The following is a 20,738-nucleotide window of genomic DNA, read 5'->3' as shown; positions in this document are numbered from 1 at the left end:
CATCAAATTCTCTCAGCTTTGGCTTCGTCTGCTGCCTCTTCTTCAGCTTCGTCTTCTGTGGCCAATGGTCACGTTAATGTGACGGACAACGAGCGTGTGAACTTCATTACAAAACAACAAAGAAACACGATAGAGACAGGGAGAGAGAGAGAGGGAGAGGGAGAGAGAAACGGAAAAAACTCACGTGTTGAATAGTTGCTAACGTTATAACGTTTTACCTGCGTTAGAGTTGGCCAGGTGAAATAGCTGGAACAGCTTGCTGGGCGAGGTCAAGTTCATGCTAGAGAAACTTCTTTCCCGGCAAAGAATCCATTGCTGGATGAATACTAATAACAGTTGTAGCTGAAGCTAATTATTATGTAAACTAAATCTAGATTTATACATAAGGTCAGATTAGCTTAGATGTTATCAAAGAGTTTCTTCAGCAGTCTTGACTGATTGATGGACTAACTGATAGGAAGAGCAAGAGATTAAAACGGCGATGAAGCATTGAGTTTCAAGAAATGCAAAAATTGTAGAAACATGTAAGTTTATTATATTACGAATTAAATTATACTATATTACATAAATATATTAAATTAAATTTTAGAAATAATTTGCATATTGAATTTATAATATATATAAAATATAAATTAAAAATTAATTATTATTAATTCAGTTATTAGAAAATATATAAATATAATTAAATAAATAAATAATTTAATAAATATAGTTAAAATATAAATTTAATTATTTTTTAAATAATACTTTATATAATATATAAATATATAAATTAAATATTTCAATAATACATTAATTTTTTATAAATTATTATTTGAAAGTATGATTGAATATTAATTTAATACATAAATTGAATATAAATATATAAATTATACAACACTAAGCTAAAAATCCTTTGCTAGACTACAACAAATTGCAAATTGTCCTACTTTCCATCCAAGCAGCATGAGTAAATGAATTAATGCATAATATATTATACGATTTTATAAATCTGTATATAAGTTTGAACGTTCAATATTATTTATTATTATTAGAAACTATAAAGAAGTTATATTATAAATTGAAGTTTGTTCTCAAAGCTCAGAGTTTATAGTTTGGTATTAACCAATAATTGTGATTATTCGTCTCACCTGCAGTTTTTGCTTTGAGACGCTTAGCTTTTAAATAATATTTTGAATACCTTGTCAAAACGAGTGAGTTGGGTATATTGATTTAATGAAAATATAAAAAAGACGTCGGATTGAACTTCTTAAGTATATACGTATATTCTTGATAAGAATCTATAACCCAAAAACTCAGGTCCTACTCGTCTACCCAATTAGCTCTCGAAAGAATGAGTTCTACAAATTTATATGTAGTTCTACAATCTACAGACTTATATGTAGCTCTTCCAAATACACTCTTCTAGTCGATCACTCTGGCTCCCTTAAGGGCCCACTGCGCTCTTCCAAGGTATCTGCTAGTCGATCACTCCTGCTCATTTCCAAAAATGTGCTGCTGCTACAAGTTGCTGCTCGATGCTCCAGAAAATGATTCCATTTAATTGCAATGCTAGTCCGTTGGCTTTGTTTCCCCCGCGGCTTAATTGCAGCTGTCAGCGTTTGCAGGCAAACGTAACGCGTAAGTCCAAAACATTTTCAGCAATCGCCGTATGAACAGCAATAACAACAACAAAATTGTTTAATTTCTTTGGCCAGTTGAGTTAGTGACTCTGACTCTGGCCACCAGCAATTGGGTCAGCAGAATGATGACAAGGAAATGTGTTAATGATAGTGAATGGCGTAATTAACCAGAAATGTTTCTCTTTACGTTTTAAATGCGAATCGCATGCCCGAAAACGTATTTATATGACGGTATCTCTTTACTTTCTTGAGCAATGCGAGAGCAACTCGAGGAAATTGCAGGAATACGTGACATAGTAGCCGCACTCAAGGAGATCGGAAAAGTGCCGCAAGTTAAATGCTATTTAATTATGAATGAGAGAGGGATTTTTATTGTAAATGGAATAAATGATATGGGGGAAAATATATATGCAATGAAATATAAATAAATAAATAAAATATATTGTTAATATATTGAATTATTTATATATAAAAAATGAATAAATAAAAATAGGTAAAATTTAATTATAATTAATAAAATAATGATTTATATATAAAAATAAATAGCCAATTAAATATAAATAAGTAAAAAAAATTAATATTTCTTTAATAATTTTAATCATTTATAATAAATGAATAAATATTAATAAGAAGCAAAATGTAACTATAATTAAATCAATAATATTTTATGTATAAAAATAAATATACAATTAAATATAAATATAAATATAAATAAACGAAACAATTTTGTTAATAATATTTCATATATAATAAATATTTATATATAATATAATAAATGAATAAATAATACTAGTATATAAATAAATAATAATTTACTTATATAAATAATAAACATAAAAATAAAATATTATTTTAAAAAAATTACATTTAATATATATTTAAGCACATTTTAAATCAAAAATTTCAGGTTCAATCAATTTATTGTCTAGAAAATTCTCTAGAATCGTTGAAATTTCTTTTTATTTTCCACTCATATTTTAAAAGTTTAGTAAACATTTTTTTGTTTTTTATGTTAGGCTCCAGACACAGACTTATTCATATTATTTACCTTGAGGCTTCACACTGGGGTTTCTTCTTTTTTTCTGTGTTTGGTGTATAAATTTAATAACAACAGTTACAAATTATTCAGAGCCCCTAGCGAGAAACCCATTCGAAAATCATCAACAAATTAATGTCAAAATAATAACAAATTAACTGCAACAGAGAGAGGGAGAGAGAGGGAGAGAGAGGGAGAGAACGAGAGAGAAGTAAAGATAACTATATGGAAATATATATCTATATGTATATGTATGTATTTGTTATACACACGAAACAGAAATATGACAGTTGACAAACGGTAAAAATGTGGCCAACAGCAGCAGCAGCAGCAACAACAACAACAACAGCTCTAACAACAATAATAACAAACTACAAACAACATTAGCCTCAGCTTAGCTTGACTTTATGACGTTGACAACTTTGAAAGGCGTCAACTTTTCAGGCAGCGCTTTGTAAATGTGTTTGTTGTTGTTGTTGTTGTTGTTGCTATTAATGTTAACGGTTAATTGATGAATGTTAATGCTAATGTTATTGTTAATGTTAATGGTTTTCCAAGAAAACTCAGTTCAGGTCAAAAAGGGAGCTGCCAAGTCAATATGTTTTAGCCCCAGGTACTAAGAGTGAGAACTGGAACTGGAACTGGAACTGGAACTGAAACTGGAGCTCTAATTGTTTACAGCGCGTGTCAAGCTGATGTGATAAATGAAATAAATGTTGGGGCTATTGTTAAAGGTTGTCTAATTGACTTTTAGAATTTACTTAAGATTAATTATGCGAGTCATCAATGGGAGTTTGTATAGCAAAGGGGTTGTGTTTCAACAATTTGATTTTGGATATACTGAGATGGAACTGCTGAAGGAACTTATCAAGCTTACTATGAACTCTATATACATACATATATCAAATACTTCTTCTAGCTATACAAATCTGTATATATAGTATATGTATAAAGTAGATTATTACACCTCATCTCACATGAACATATTTTGCATATACTTCCTTAACATACATACATACAGCATAGTTATAATTGTATATCTATGAAATTGAAAAGCAAACAAACTCTTGGCCTGCCCTCTGCAATCATTCTTAATTGAACGGAAGTACGTACTATAGATTCGCTTCAGACTATTAACAAGTCTTTCCTCGAGACATCAATCAAGTTGTGCGCGTCTATAGAATTTACATGTTTGACTCATTGGATTGGAGTTGGAGTTGGCGCTGGTGTTGGGGTTGGAGTTAGAATTGTGGGTTGGGCTGGGGTTTGCTTGGCTTTCCTCAATGTTTGGCTTGTGCGACGCGCTTCCGTTTGCCGGTGTTCGATTGGGGCAGATGCACAGCCAAGTCAAATGGACAAATAGTCAAATAGTCAAATCTTTACACAAAAAGACCAACTAGTGGCACATCGAGCACATCGTAAGCCTTTCGAAGCCAAGTGCAAGTCGCAATCAAGCCGCGCATTTCCGCTGGCAGAGCCCAAAAAAGGCATTGAGCAATTATTGCTGTGGCTATGAAAAGCAAAAGCAAGAAGCAAAAGGCAAGAAGCAAAAGGCAATAGCAGCATTAGTAGAGGCAGCAATAACAACAACAACAACAACAACAACAGCAATAACGACAACAACATTGTGCTTATATTGCGCCCACTAATATCCATGGGCCGGTCTCTTGTGAAAGGCAAAGACCGGTCAATAGCAGCAATAACAAATACAACATACAACTTAAAGCAGACAACAACAACAACAACAACAACAGCAACAACAACAACAGCAACAACAACAACAACATGCAACTTCAAATTGTCAACACTGCAGCACTTGCCGCACAGCCACGACTTGAACATCAAATCCAATGCCTTCCTCGACGAGGTCTACGGCCTGCGAATGCGTCTATGAGTCTTGTGACTCGAATTGGGGTTTCGATTGGGCGCTGCAGCGGGGACTTCCAGCTGCGTAGACAGCGCGCAGACAACGCCAGCAATTTCTGTTTGCAGTTCTCCAAAATGAAGAAAAAAATAAGAAGAAGAAAAAAAAAACAACCAAGCGAAAAGTTGATTTTAGTTCAAGTCATCAGACGCATGCGCTGCTAGCTGAGCGACTTAATAAGACAATATATATAAAAATAATACATAATATAATAAAAAATAAATTTAATTTCTGTACCAACTAGAAATATGAAGAATATGAGAATCAAACACTTTACTAGAGAAATATATAAATATAAATATAATATAAATATGTATTTATATATCTCATAAAGGAAATATGCCATAAGAGCAATACAAACTAAATGACATAGTCCATATACCCAGCCAATGGCTATCATAAAAATCATTGCAGTTTTTTGGTCGCGTCTTTTTATTATTTTTTATTTTTTTTTTTTTTTTTTTTTTTTTTTTTTTTTTTTTTTTGTTTTTGGCATGCGCCGCGTGAAAAACGAAATGAAAAGTTGTCGCTGGTTGTTGCTGGCGTTGTCGATGCTGCCGTTTGCTGTTGCTGCAGCAGTTGTTGCTGCTGTTGTTGTTGTTGTCGGTGTTGCAGCCGTGGCCAGCTTGCCGGCTAGCACTGAAGGCTGCAATGCCAGCAAAAAGCATTTGAAAATGGAAAGTCGTTGTTGCTGCTGTTTTGCCGTCTTTGCAGCAGTTGTTGTTGTTGCCGCTGTTGCTGCTGCCGTTGTTGTTGTTGTTGTTGATTTCGTTGATTTTTCGGCTGGGCAGCAACCGGTTGCATTTACCAACATTGGAGCAAATGCAATAAGCTATTGCCGTTGCTTGTTGCAGTTGCCGTTGCCGTTGTTGTTGTTGTTGCTGTTGTTGCTGTTGTTGTTGCTATTGCTGCCATTGCATATTTGTATTATTTTTATTAGTCTTAGATTTATTATTTGTGTATCTTTGGCGGTTTCGCTGCTAATTGGCTGCCAAAGTGCACTACAAAATGGGAATTATCAAAAATAAGAACGCTGCAATTGCCAGCTTGGCAATACTCTGTTCGGAATGCAGCTAAAGACAGGTGTGTAAAGGTGATCAAGCTGGAGGTGAGAGGCTAAATTGATGCTTGAAATATTTTAATTTGATCTTTAATGTAGTTCATTTCTCTCTCTCTCTCTCTCTCTCTCTCTCTCTCTCTCTCTGTCTCCCTCACTCTTTTTCTCTCTCTCATTATATTTATTGAAATATTTTATGTTGATTTCTAATGCATTCGTTTTATTTCTGCATCTCCATCTCTCTCTCTATATATATATCCATATATCTATCTATATGTCTCTACTATATCTCTCTCCATTTATTTTTCTCTTCTACTTTACTCTCTTTCTACATTTGTTTCTTAGTCCCATGTTCTTGCTTACTCAATCTCTTTTCCTCTCTCTCTCTCCGTCTATTTATTAAAATAATTTTGCTTTATCTCTTATGCATTGGTTTTATTTCTCTATCTCTGTCTCTCTTTCTACATATTTATTAAACTCAACAACCAATATACCCGTTTCGCCCAATACTGCAAAGAGCATATGAAAAATGTTGTAAATGGCCGTTAGAAAATTTTTATTGCAAATCTTTGAGATACCAAGGAAAACCTGTAGGCTATCTCTCTGCCGGTGTGTGTGTGTGTGTCTGTGTGTGTGCTTGACAGCTCTTATGAAAGCGAAAGTATGAAATTTGTACTTCGGAAAAAAGCGAAACCCCCTCAACTATAAAAAAAATAAACTGAGAGAGCAAAAAAAAAAAAATCAAGCAAGCAAGCAACTGCCTGGCAAGTGGTCCATAAAGAGCTGTCATTAAGAGCTGTGGAGGGAGACCCATAAATAGAAATTCGCAACTCTCGGCTAAAGTTATATAAGCGAAACGCCGTAAACCAACTTTGACTTATAGCGCTATTCAAATGGCTAATTCATAATTTGAGAAACTGATCAACTGACCAACTGATTTATGCACCGTGCACAGATATAGTATCCATATATGGTTCCTATATGTATGTGGCGATACTTTTATGGCAAACAATGGGCGGGCTTAATTAAGACTTTGAATAGCTCGATTTCATAATTAATGTTGGGAATAATTTTTTAGTTTCAATCAAAATCTTAAAGAATATTTAAATACACTCACAAAAGAGTATATAAAATCTTTAAAATTTTTAATAGCTATATTTAACATTGTTTTCCCATAATTATTTCCTAATATTCTTCTTCAAATAATTTTTGTTTAATTTATGCGCAAAAAACTGCAAATATGGCATAGGTTTATGATTGTTTATTTTTGATTAATAAAATAATAATTTAGGTCTTAAGCTGTTGACCGTGAAAAATTTTGTTTGTTATTTATTAAATCAAATTTGTGTTGGCATATAGGAAATTTGAAATTTATGTTGAAGAGTGGGCTTATATTGAATATGAATAATAGAAGAAGCCAATTAAGCAATTATAAAAATAAAAAAATAAATAAAATATTGTATGCAAAAAATTAATAAAAATAAGCACTAAAACTAAAATTGATTTAGCTTAATAATTTCTGATCATGCCGGATATAAGTGTACAGGGATTAATGACAGGCAAAGTGCATTTTTGTTTTTTTAAGTTTAAAACTTTGTAGCTCGCCGACAAACAGTCGATAAATGTTTTTATTTAAAAAAAAAAAAAAAAATTAATTAGTTATGAAGTGCTCTATAAACTAGCATTCAATATTATTTTAGCGCCATTTAACTTTAAATGTATAATATATTTATTACAAAATTTAAAATAATTCTTATTTTTTTATTATTATTTTTTTATTAAATGTATAATATATTTATTACAAAATGTAATTCAATTATTATTATTATTATTTTTTTTTTTTTATATACAATTATTTTAGATCACTCAGCCCAGGCTTTCTGAAATGTAACACATGTTAGCCTAGAAAATATTTGTTCTATATCTAGTTCTTGTACAACTACATACATACATCCAAATCTATATACTCTCAAGATAATCTATCCAAAAAAGGCAACAACAACTGCTTAATCCACCCACAGGTGAAGAAACACCTCAGCTCATCTACGCACTTTCATTTGCCACTGTTGCCTAAGCATTTTCACTTGCGCATCTTCGCAAAACACTTGTCAATAAAAGTAAACGCCCACTTGGATATGTGTATAAACAGTTGCACACACACACATGCAGATTTATGATTTCTTAAGAGTTTAGGCGGCTTATTCACTTAAGCATTCCATTCAATTCAATTCATGAGTATTACGCGTATTTCTCTCAATCATGACGATTTTGCTGTTAAATGTATTTATTTTATTTTTTTTTTTTTTAACTTTCACTCGCAAGATGGAAAGACGTCTCACTACCTGTCCGTCTACCTGTTTATCGATAGACAACATTAATTAAAACATTATATTCCCATTATTAATTCAGTCGATTTTTGCTATTTGATGTGGCGGCAACTGCTGCTGCTGCTTCTTCTTCTTCTTCTTCTACACTTTTCCACGCAATTCATGGTGTGAACATTTACTTTACAGCTGCATTTCTATGAATGTTTCGTTGTTTTTCTTCTTCTGCTTCTTCTTTTTTGTTGCGTTAATTTTCGCACTTGGCAATGACGCCGTTTGCTGGGTTTACGCCTAACGGTTTTCTGTTGGTATGGGAAATGGTGAAAAGCGTTAAGGAAAAGCGACAAACGCAGACAATAGCCAAGCGAACACACGAACAAACAAATGAGCATACATAACATGAACTACAGTTACCCACATATAAAGCTTAACCTTCAGTTTCCGTATCAAAGTTTTCCGTTTTACGAACTGTTAAATTATATAATTCGGATTGCACTTGATTAATGGCATTAGGAAATGATGCATAAATGAACAACAGCTATTTTCAAGTCTATAAATATGAGATATATTTATTTTAAAATATTAAAAAAAAAATCGTAATGAAGTGAAATATTTATGAGTATAAAAAAATAAATTGAACTGACATAAAATAGAGCATTTCCTCTATCTAACGATACCAAATTTCTTTTATAATAACATAACATTTTTATTTGAGCTGAAAGTTATTTTAATAAATTTATATAAAATGAATTATTATTTTTTAAAGTAATTTATATAAAAATATTATATACATATTTAATATTTTTAACAGATATTTAAAACATAAATAATTTCAGAGCACTGAAAACTGTTTAAATTATTTGAGCATCAATTTGATCAATTTTTTATATAACAGAAATTAAATGTAAACTATTCTTCTTTTTTTTTTCTTTTTAATCACATTTTTCCAAGTTAATTTGTTTTTTTTTTTATTTAGTATTACATTTTTCCAAGATTTTTTTTTTTTTTATTTAAATCACATTTTTTTGAGCTAATTTTTTTTATCGCCGTTTTCCAAGTCTTGTTTTTTTTTTAATGTCTGCAAAAAATATTCAAGCAACAGTTGCAAATTAAAGTTTTCATCAGAAGTTGGAAAAGAATTTTCTTTTACTTGGGGTCTTTTTTTTTTTTTTTTTGTTACTTTGTTTGCAATTGCTATTGGCCACATTGGCCAGGAGCACACATAAATCAGAAAAGTTCATTAAGACAACTGCCAAAATCTATGAATATAAATCTAAATGCAATGTCCAATCGCCGGCTCATGCGCCTCCTTGTTAAAGCCAATGCCAACTACGTGACGACTCCATGCGCTGAAATTATAGCAAAATGGCTAAAAACAACGGCAACTGGCAGCAGCAGCTAAACTGGCCAACAGAGCCAACTGAGCCAACTGAGCCAACTGGGCAACTGGCAGTTGGCAGCCAGCGAAATAAATAACTCAATTTAGGAAAAAGTGTTAACTTGAAATTTGCCAATAAATCAATGGAGAGGCTGGGACGGGCCGTTCCGGACTGGGGCGGGGCGGGCCAACTGGGAAGGCAACTGGCAACTGGCAACTGGCAACTGGCACCTGGCACCTTGTGATTAGCAGCCGAACCCGAAACCTGGCGATTGCTAATCTCCAGCCAACTCCTTAAACGCTGATTTTTGAAAAGCGGAAGACTTTTCAATAAGCTTGGCCAAGAGCAAGCTCCAAGATTGGGCAGCCGTCACTTGGGGCTGACAGACAGACAATAAACTCTGTGATTTTTATTTTATTTCTTTTCTGCCTGACTTTTTATTTCCTCCTCCAGCTCCTCTCTCCCTGCTCTTGTTGTTGTTGTTGCTGTTTATTTTAATTTGCTGTTTTTTTATTTGTATTTTTAATTTTTTTTTCTTGTTTTTGTTTATGTTTCTCAGTGCTGTCCAAATAATTTGGCTCACTTCACGCCTGTCACAGACGCGAAACTCAGATCTTTATCGCGCATCACACGACGCCCGCTTCATGAATTTACAAATAAAGCTCAATTAAAATTTTGATTGAAATGAATGCAATTGTCCGAGTTGTCAGAGATGTCAACATTTAAATAGTAGATGCGGAGGCCGCCAGCCTTAATTTAAATAACTGTTTAGCCCTTGCTCAAAACTGTTATACTCGCACTCGCACTGGTGCCTCGTTTATATGCGTAGCCTAAAGCCGATTCGGTTTCTGGTTATGCAAATCGCCCTTGATATTCTGCCTTTTTTTCTGTTATACTTGTGTGTGTTTGTGCGTCTTGTTGTTCTCTGGATATGCTAGCCTAGAACTGTTATACTCGTAAATATATGCCTAAGGTAATTCTCGACTGATAGTGAATAAGTCTTAAACTCATGTAAGTCTAGAACGATTTTGAAGGGCGATTCCACATCTGGCTCTTTGGGCACAGCTCTTTTGATTCCCAACTGTTATACTTGGGTATGTTTAAAGGGATCTTTTTTATAATTACATTTGCTTATACTCGTGTATCTCCAAGCTAATGCTAGATTGAATTCACTTAGACAAATCTGTCGACAAATCTGAACCAATAATTCAGAACTGTTATACTCATGAACGTCATAAGTGATTCCCATTCCGGTTAATGTGTTGCTGATTATAACCTGATTTTGAATTTAATTTAAATTATTTTTTTTCTCTTTTTTGATCTCTCATACTTCTGTTATATTTCATATTTCTATTTTTAATATACATATTATTCTAGTTCTCTTTATGATCCCTTATTGCAAATCTTTTTGAAATGCTAGTTCTATTTTGATATTTTACTTAAGCAGGATTTTCTACTGGTTCTGCTGCCTTATCTATCTCTAGTTTATCGTATTTCTGTGCTAAATACGAACCCTATTCTATTTCTGATTTTGTTGCCAAATCTCTTGAAATACTAGTTCAATTTGGATATATTCCCAGGCAGTTCTTAAATTAGTTCCGATGCAAACGTGCTATATTTCCGAGTATATCTGAATTGATTCCGTTTTGGATGCAGGTTCTGTTAGCTCAGGTTCGTTACCAGCGAGTGTGCCAATATGAAATAAGTATATGTAGTATATATATAAATATTTTGTATATATACATATATATTGCTTAAATCCAACCGGTTCTTGGCTTCTCGAGCCGATATTATTATGCTGTAACCGGTTTACGTGCCGCTTATATTTATTCCTTTTTTTTTTTAATTTTATTCTCTGCGTTTAAAATATTTTGTATTTGTTTTTTTTTTATTTTTTTTTTTTTTGTGAAATATTTTGTTTGCATTTCAAGCGCATTTGACACACAGACGCCGAGTTTGGTTCAAAGTTCCGCTCTCCAGTTCATCTGCAGAGATTCGTTAACTGTAAAAACAGTTTCTGTTTTTTCTTTCTCCGGAGCTGTTAAGCTCTTGCGCTCATTTCGTATGGCAAATTCAGCATAACGGAATGGCGATTCAGTCAGTTCGGTCTTTTGTTTGATTACAGCACACAACAAATACTTCACGCTCTCGATAAATTGTGTAAACTTGTCTATTGTCTAGTTGGCTTATTGAACAGGTGCCGCAGTCATTAGCATAATGCAAATCGATTTCAGACTTGCCTAATACTATGTAAGAGAATCTCTCGTATACCTAGTTAAAGAGCTAAAAATACATTTTAGAACACGTAGAGAGCTTTGGCTATGCAAATTCTGCAAATATTTTATAATCTTTTATTTACTTTATTTACTTTTTCTGTTTCAGCTTGTGCTATGCTCTTGGACGCGGAACATCATAATCATCAACATAATCAGCTAAGAGGTAAGCAAAATATTTGCAAAAAAGTTGATTTAGTTTAGTTTTTTTTTGTTTTTGTTTATGCAGCAATTAAAATAACATTTAATGGCAATTGCCAATGTTAATATTTGATTTCACTCAGCGAGCAGCCATTAGACAGCCAATAAACAACAAAAATGTTTAATAATAATTTTGCGCCTTCCGCATGTGGGACAAGTTTCATTGGGGGAAGTCTTCGAATATGTTCGATAAACTTGGTTATTTAATGATTGGCGGAAATATTTGAATTAGCTGAAGTATTTGACTGTTAGCTTAAGCCTCTTATGGGAGCTCAGTTTGTTTTTTTCTTTTTTTTTTTTGGGTTTTAGTTTTAGTTTTAGTTGATTGTCATGCTCTAGTTGTAGCTAAAATCGAATTATCAAAGCTTGAATGGTTAGGGACTGCTGAAATGACTTTCCAAAGTCTCTTTACGCCGCATTACTTCGCTCTTCCCTTAGTTATTCTATTGCTGACACTGCCTCTCCTCACTCCCCTTCCCCTTGCCTCTATCTTCATCCACTCCACTATTTGTGGTTCTGCTCAAATGCACATAAACAACTTGGGGCCAGTCGAACGTGTTGGTTATTAAAACTTGAGAAAACTTGACAAATGACAAATTTAGCAACACAATAAAAAAAAAAACAAAAAAAAAACAGAAACTCAGAAAAGGAAAAGCAAAGAAAATGTAAAAGCGAGAAGCAACTGTGAACGTTTTAAGCGTGTGGAAAATTGCTACAAAAGAAAAGTGAAAATCTACGAAAATTAAATCGTTGCGAAAAGTGTTGAGAAAATTTAATAAAAAAAAAAAAATAATAATAATTATTATTATTATTATTAAATCAAGCTTGAAATAGGCGTCAAGTGAAATCGATGATTGTTTCTGAAATTTGAAATAAAACAGAATTGAGACAGAGTTAGAAAATATAGAGCTTGACTCTAGCTGAGCTTTTTGGCACCCAAAAGGTACTCGAAAAACACGTTAATTTTCCGCACTTAATAACCTGAAGGGAGGTTGCTTTGCTGCTATTTTATTCCAGTTTTAGATTCAGATTTGGTACGACATAAATAAAACCGCAAAAAAAAGTACATTCTTGTTTCTGTGTTAAATTAATTTCATTAAATTCTGTTGGCCATGAGAAAGAAATTAATATTTAATTGTTGGTTTCTTAAAGCGTACCAACTGACTAATACAGTATATATGTATGTATATACAGTAGAATCTCGATAATTCAAAATGGTAAGGGGATCAGCTATTCTCGGTTCAAATTATGGAGAATTATTAAGAACATTTTTCGTTCAAGGGAATAGAATTTTTTTCGACTAATCGCTTTTTCGATTTTCGATTTTCGATATACAAATTATCGAGACTCGAATGCACATATATGTATGAGAATATTTGGAGATTTATATAAGAGACAGAAAGTGTTATATAAATATCCAAACATTCATTCTAGCTCAGCACACTCAGCATTTATTTGGGGAATATGCTCTGATTAACTACTGTCCACAGTTTTCAGCCTTATTTCATTGACTTTCATTCGGAACTGACTTAAGAAAAGAAAGAACCGACTTCATGAAGAAGGGACATTTAACTGGGATGAGTCAACAGTTTTCATTCAGTATTCCTACCGTCCCATGAGTCAAGTCAAGTCAAGTCGAGTTGAGTCGCGTCGAATCGAGTCGTGCGCAGACTTTCAACAAGCAAAACAAATGTCGAAGGAAATTAATTCTAAAATGATTTTTGTTTTTTCCTCTTTCGATTTTCGTGGACTTAAATAGCTCTTTAGTGTTCCCCTTTGCCTGGCCAGCTCTTTGTGGCACTATCATAATCATTATTCTTGTTGCTATTTATCTTGGCTGTGCCCCGGGCGACCTCAGTTCCCATTCTCAATCATTATTTTGGCCAGCTCTATTGAAGTCTCTGAATTTTCATTGTTTGCCACAGGCTTTGTTCGATTCGAATTCAGTTTTTGTTTGATTTTTTTTTTTTTTTTTTCATCTTTTTCGCATTCATTTTTCGCTTTATGTTGTCAACACAATTAAAGCAAATTGCCAATTGTTGTCCAACACCTTTGCTGTGGCTCAAACAACAAACGAAGCCAAAACAAACAACAAACAAATTTGGTCAACTCATAAATAGGAAACATAAATAAATTTGTTACAGTTTTTATTTTTTTAGTGTTTTTATGATTAATTTTAGTGCGTGGCCCGCAGCTTTATTGAAAAAATGCAAATCCGGCAGCTATTCGAAAGGGTCTAAATGGGAATTTATAGATCAGTGAACAAAGCTTTTAGTAGGCGTCGCACAGCACTCAATGTCTGTTCCTCTAGGAAAATCTTCTAAACGACTTTCACACACACTCACACATACATATAAATTGACTGATTCTATTGAATTCACAGCACTTTCTAGGCATCTTTTAAATATAGAAAATCATTGCGCTTGACGCAGGTATTCTACGCTTTGTAGTGAATCACGTTCGCATTTACCAAATCAAAATGGCTTTAATTAACAATTTATGCGCATCCCGGTATTTAGTTATTATATACATAGATATATATACATATATGTGTGTGCATATGGTATCTACGCTAGCAACGTCAAGCCCTCAATTTGATGCCCCATCATCATTATCAGCATCAGCATCATCATCCGCTCAGTCTTCACATCGATTCTTAGCTCTATAATCGCCGGCTACTGTTGCCTGTTCCCTGCTCAGTTCCCTCCGCCTCTGGTCACGCCCCTGGTCGGTGCCGTTGTCAACCTTGCCGCCTCTGAACATTCTGTCCAGTCATGCTTAATTATTATGATTATCAATGTTTTATGCTCTATAATTGCCGTTGGCTGCCGTGACTCGGGTCTTCTAGGAGCGCTGTCGGCCGCGTCCAGCCCCAAAAACTAGGCCGTCTGGCGGGGCCAAAGTGTTTAGGTTGTCAACTTGAGACTAAATTCGAACATTTCATATATATTACACTGCATTTGCTTTTAGTTACGTATGCTGCGAATATGCTTATGCAATCGCTTTTGGCAATTATACAGCTTAGTGGCCTGGCTAAAAGTCAGCCTAACGCCAGCTACCAGCCAGCAGCCACCAGCCAAGCTGCAGCCAAGCCGAGCACAGTGGCAGAGCCAGGTCGAACTGAATACACTCAGCAACAGCTTCAGCCGTTGCTAAAATAACACTGTGCAACAAATTTAACACAGACTTTTGCAGCTACTCTCAAGGCTGTTCTAGACACACTTTTTGCATCATCAAAAATCGTCAAAGTCGGAAGTTATGTTGACATTTAAGCATAGCCTCAACTGACAGACAAAGCGTTAAAAATCGTATAAAAAATAAGCAGACAAAATATTTTTTTTACGCCTTGAACCAAATCCGTTTATTTGCAAACTTAGGAATTTTGTTTAATTAATAAAATTATATATATAATAAAATATGCGTATATATAAGAAATACAAAAAAAGTTTTTTTAATACTTCCATTTTTTTTTACAAAATAAATACAGAAATAGATATATATCAAGTTGATTAAAAAAAAAAAAATTAAAAAAAAAAATATATATATATATATATATATACACTTTTATTTCGAAAAGTAATTTTTATAACAAATTTTTATCATTTTTTTTTTCTTTTCTTAATTTATTTATGCAATGAAATATATTTTTCTAAAATGAAAATAAAAATAAAAATGTATTATATTATATATAATAAAACAAGTAAGAACGTTGCAGTCGGGCGATACCGATTGCAGAAGACTCATTCACAGCCCAAACGCTGTCAACCAGAGTATATAGTGCAATTTTCAAGTCTAGTGCGCAGCAAAAAACACGGCATTTTGCCATTAAAATTGGAAAATCATCGATAGCTATTGCATTCAAATTACATACATATATAATTTATACAATTTTGATTTTTATTATATATGTATTTATATCCATACATGGATACCGGCTTCAAGCTAACAGCAGATCAGCGTGATTTTCCTATGCTTGTGCACACACTCATCGTCTATTCTATGCGTACAGACAGAAGCGCGCCTTTTCTCACATTCTTAGAATTTCGATTGATTTCTGGACTTTCTAGCCGTTACTGTAGTTTTGTCTGATGACGCTCTCTTATTAAGCTATTCTATTTTAGCAACTGATTCCTCGATCAAAGCAGTGGCGCGGGTGCTAAGGGCGACGCAAGTAATGTTAGAGTAGGGGAGGTTCGAACCTCTACTATGTTATTATTATTTTTTTTTTCATACATATTTCGTTTTTTATAAAATAGATATTTTATTGGGAAGGTGCGAGCTTGACTGAATGGCACTTAATACTTTTCATTTTCTTAGTCGAATAATTTTATAAGTTTAAATTTGTTCTTCTTAAATAGCCCTCAAATACATATACGCAAATACATACATATGTATATATAATTATATATGTTTGCCTGCGCGCATAGCATCAAGCATTCCAGCCTTATACACGCGCTCATTTGTATGTGTGCATGTATGTACACATAAATACGTACTCTAGTATATTCTAAGAATCCCGTTGCGATTGATTTGTCTTTGCATTGTTTTTGAATTTCCAGCCGCTACACTGGATTTTCTTTGCTATGTGGCGTCATAACAATAATGTGATTTCGTTTTAACTACTATTGATCGAAACGACGCGGTGGTGCTGTAGGCTGAAGCGCCGGCGATCTTTATTTTAGCTATTTTGACAAACATGCTGTTTGGGTTGGGTGCGAGTTCAAATCCCGCTGAAAACATTTTTTTGTAAATTGCAAATTTTTGTTATTTTAGCTTTTTTATATTTTATTAATTTTATAAAAATGTTTCCTTCCGTGCTATCAATGCCTATAAGCCTACTTATGTGTACATATACATAAATAGATGACTGACGCATATAAATGTCGCAATTCGGGCACTGTAAATGCCGATTGCCACGCCCCTAGTGGCCGTCGGCTCCTCAATTTTAGCCAGTTCTTAGAACGAGCAACCGGTTACCTAAATGCAAAATTTGAATTCTTACGCTCAAAAAATGTGAAAATTACAGGGTATTTTTCGATATGCCACGCCCCTAAAGAGGCTTAAAAATTATTTTTGGGGCATCGATAGAGGAGGCCACCAGTAACTTAACTATCCAAATTTGAAGCTTCTAGCTCTTAAACTGTAGGAGATATAAACTTTTGCGGTTTGCCACGCCCCCTATAGGCGGACATATATCTACCATAGCTCGTTGGACTTGGGTGATCAACCCGCGTATATATACCAAATTTCAGATCTCTAGCATCAATAGTGCCTAAAATATAGCAGAATTCGAAAAATCACTATATCTTCAGGTCCGATTTGCCACGCCCCTAGTGGGCGTAGATATATAATTTTTTCACCCATCTTCATAGAATTAAAACATTAGCTTACGTGCAAAATTTCAGCATTCTAAGTTTATAACTTTAGGGAGATACAGTTTTGTCCGATTTGCCACGCCCCTAATGGGCGGAGATATATCCGCCATAGCTTGTGATCTTGGGTGGTCGGCGCGGACCTACATACCAAATTTCAGCTTTCTAGCTCTTCAACAAACATGATTTCTGGTATATCGGAAAATGCATTTTCCGATTTGCCACGCCCCTAGTAGGCGGATCGGGAAAATTTTAACACTTTATAAATCGGAGATATACACGAGTATGTGTTCCAAATTTCAAGTCTCTAGCTTCAATAGCGCCGAAATAGATTGCGTTCATACGGACAGACGGACAGACGGACGGACAGCAAGACGGACATTGCACAAAACCAATATACTCATTTCACTTTCGTGAATGAGTCTAAATATGTTATATATTTTACAGTTTGAAATATACCCATAAAAGAAGCTCAAAATGATATGATAAATTAAAATATTTAAAAAAAATAAACTCATAAATAACATTCCCAGTCTTTTTAGTCTCTTATATAAATTATATTTATTAAATTTAAAAAAGAACTTATAAAGAACATTAAAACAGTTTTTGTGTATTTTCATAGCTCATAAATAATATTTAATTTATTTTTGTACTCTACTGCTTTCTGCCTAGAATAATTTTAAAAGCCTCAAAGCTTAAACTAAGTGCGCAATTTGTTCGACAATTTCGACACAACGAACGCTATAATTTTTAGTCATTCCTTAACTTTAAACACTGTTAAGAGTGTTGTTTTATGATTTATATATTTATATGATTAACCAATATATAAAAAAAAAAAAAAAAAAAAAAAACTAATTGAATGTTTTCAGCCATCAACGGCATAAACAAACAGAAATGATATAAGACCTATAAGCAATGTTTAATGTTTGCTCACAGCTAAAGAGTCGTAAAATAGTATTAGCTACACAGTCGATCTGCCCTTCTGATTATGCCACATTTCTGATTGAATATCATTATATATAGATAACATAAATTACTTTGACCCTCAGACCTGCGCTGGGTTTCTATACAAATATTGATTTTTGAAGCTAATCTTCATTAGATTATTCTCAAAACTACAAATCAGAAAAGGTTTTTGTATCAAAAAACTTGTTTTCCAAAACACAAAATCGCAGACAAAGGAGGCTCAGCTGCGCATTTATTAAAAAAAAATCTTTATTAACAACAAACTTTGTTAGCCTAAAAAAAAAAAATTAAAAAAAAAACTAGTTGAAAATAATAATTGCATTGAATTTTAATTACATATATATGTGTAGATATATGCTTAAAAATATTTTGATGAAGGCAAGCCAAGATTTTTTATAAACAAAAATACCTTGAAATGGGCTAAAAAATTATGTATTAATTAAAAAAAATACTTTTAATATATAAAAATAGGCAATTGTCGCCAAATGAGTTCAGAATTATAAATAAATTTTTAAAAATTTTTAAATATTAAAAAATAAATTTTGTATAATATTTGACGTTCAACTAAAATTTAAACCAAAATCCAAAGATAAACCATAATAATTTTGTAATATTATCTGATGATGATAATAATAATAATAATAATCATAATAATACCGCAACTGTCTATGTTTACCTTCACATTCTTGGCATATTTATTTTCAATTTGTAACCACTGTGCGCACTGCCGCATTCAACTGGCAGACGCATCGCAATGCAGGCCAGTCAGGCAGACAGACAGTCAGTCGGTCTGTTGGTTTTTTAGTCGGCTCAAAGCTAGGCTGGGCTCGACTAGTGTAGTGTTGCTCTGTTAGCATGTCCAAGCGTCCATTCAGGTGTCCGGGCAGGCGTGCATTTAAATTTATTATGTAAGCCACAGAGTCTATGCCACAAGCAAGAGCAAAGCAAAAGCACAGCCACAGCCCCAACCAGCCGAGTCACAGCCTCCCAGTCGCCCAGTTGGCCAGTTGGCCAGTCCCCCAGTTGGCTAGTTGGCTAGTCGCCCAGCTCGCCTGGCTCGCCTCTCATCCAACGCCACCGACGCTGTCGCAGCGTTTGTTGCTGCAATCTTTAAAAATCTCGCGTACTCATCAACAACATTTCAAAGTGAACGTACATCAAAGTGGATGCCAGAGAGCCAACATCAAGCGCTGCCTGAACATGAAGGTGTATCATACAAAATCGCAAAAACTATCTAAACAGGAAACCCTGCAACAACAACAGCAACAGCAACATATGCTAGTGGAGGAGGCGGCAACAGCGGCGACGGCAGCAACATTGAGAAAATTAAAACAAAACGTTGTCGTCTATGGCTATGCTCTAAGCTACCTCCGCCTGCCTGATCCTGTCCACTGCTTAAGTAGATGTTGCTGCTGTGCTTTTTTTATGTTGCTGCTGCTGCTGCTGGTGCTACTGTGTTGCTGGCTGTGTCGGCTACTGTATGCTGTTTTGTTGCCTTAACACTTTGCACAAATATTATTGCTGCTGCTGCTGTGGCTGATGTTGCCTTTGGGCAGCAGCAGCAACAACAAAAACAACGACAACATTTTTGATGGATTGCAGGTCTGTCGTGAGCAACTCAAACGTCTGCAACGACTGTGAAATGGCAGCTACTTTTTTGTTATACTTTTTTTTTGGAGGAGGGGGGCACCTTTTGGGGCGTGTTTCATGTGGCAACAAGACACAAAAATTTGATCTCTTTGCACGTTTTGAAGGTCAGTCGAAAAGTTAGGAAACTGAACACCAGACAGGTAGACAGCGCCTCAGCTGAAACTCGCTCATTAACGTCTGTAGGCTGTTTTTCAGTTTTTTTTATAGACCCCCACACTCATTTGAGTGCGCGCACTTTATGTAAGACTGCCAAGAAAAATCATAATCCGAAATTGTTGAAGCGGACACAGTGCCAGAGTTTTGTTTACGTTGCTGCGGCCGAATCTGGTAATAAATGTGGAAAATCTGAAACTGTTTGGGCGCGCCAGACGAGCGAGCTGATAATAAAGCTGCGATGCGTGCTGTTGACATTGGGCAGTGCCTCAAATGGTGGCACACTTTTCAAAATAAAATAATCAAATGTTGAAAAAAAAAAAATCGAAAGACTTAGGCAACGAACTTGGTCATAAAAATTCGTTACATGTTTGACTTGAGAAAATCATTTAGTCACGCATCCGACTGTTTAAACACAATAATGCAGCTGCATTTGTTCATTAGCATCGATATGAGAAATGGACCTAATCACAATTAAAATACAAATAAAGAATAATTTCAGACGTAAAATAATACGAGTATATAGTAGGTAAAAACTTTTGAAACCCGTTTCTTAAACTCACTCACATATTCAGTGCTTTCTACTAAACAAGTAACACATAGTATATTATTAAATAAAATAAATTAGAGTTGTCTTAGTGTGAGAGTTGCAGCTAACAGACTTGTTTACTGAGATATATAATTTATTAAAAAAGAGAGCGTTATAAATAGATTCTGCATGGGGAGCAGCAGGTGCAATAGCTGCTTAGAAGAAACAATCTACGGCAACAGCGCTTGCAAA

At 34.1% G+C, this 20,738-nt stretch overlaps 1 protein-coding gene across 3 annotated transcripts in view; it reads left to right on the top strand.

Moving 5' to 3' along the window:
* LOC6580056 overlaps positions 1-20,738 on the top strand; it is a 56,738-nt gene that overhangs the window by 12,971 nt on the left and 23,029 nt on the right. For all 3 annotated transcript variants that reach the window (XM_032729531.2, XM_044011108.1, XM_044011107.1), the window contains exon 3: positions 11,725-11,781. The gene's annotated coding sequence lies outside the window, so the exon portion shown is untranslated. The remainder of the gene's footprint in view (positions 1-11,724; positions 11,782-20,738) is intronic.

The sequence above is a fragment of the Drosophila mojavensis genome, unplaced genomic scaffold, assembly GCF_018153725.1.
Source record: "Drosophila mojavensis isolate 15081-1352.22 unplaced genomic scaffold, ASM1815372v1 contig_80, whole genome shotgun sequence".
NCBI classification, from domain to species: Eukaryota; Metazoa; Arthropoda; class Insecta; order Diptera; family Drosophilidae; genus Drosophila; species Drosophila mojavensis.
Note: the sequence above shows the minus strand (reverse complement) of the source record. Positions and strands in the feature narration are given on the sequence as shown.